A 248-nucleotide genomic window follows, 5' to 3' on the forward strand; every position below is an offset into this window, starting at 1 on the left:
TACTCGAAATAGAAATCATCGGCCATAAATATGAGGGACTGCTTGACACCGGCGCATCCCGCAGCTTTATCCGTCCAACGGTAGTAGAGGAGCTGGGGCTAAAGGTGCAAACCGTCAAGGTGCCTTACTCATTCACGGTGGCGAACGGCGCCACAATCCACATAGACAAAGAGGTCCAGAGGCTGACGACGCTGTGTGGGGGAGAATGTTTCACGGGGGACTTTCTAGTCGGCCCCATCCCATTCCCA

Source organism: Eimeria mitis, genomic scaffold, assembly GCF_000499745.2.
Source record: "Eimeria mitis Houghton genomic scaffold, Emh_scaff188, whole genome shotgun sequence".
Classification (NCBI taxonomy): domain Eukaryota; phylum Apicomplexa; class Conoidasida; order Eucoccidiorida; family Eimeriidae; genus Eimeria; species Eimeria mitis.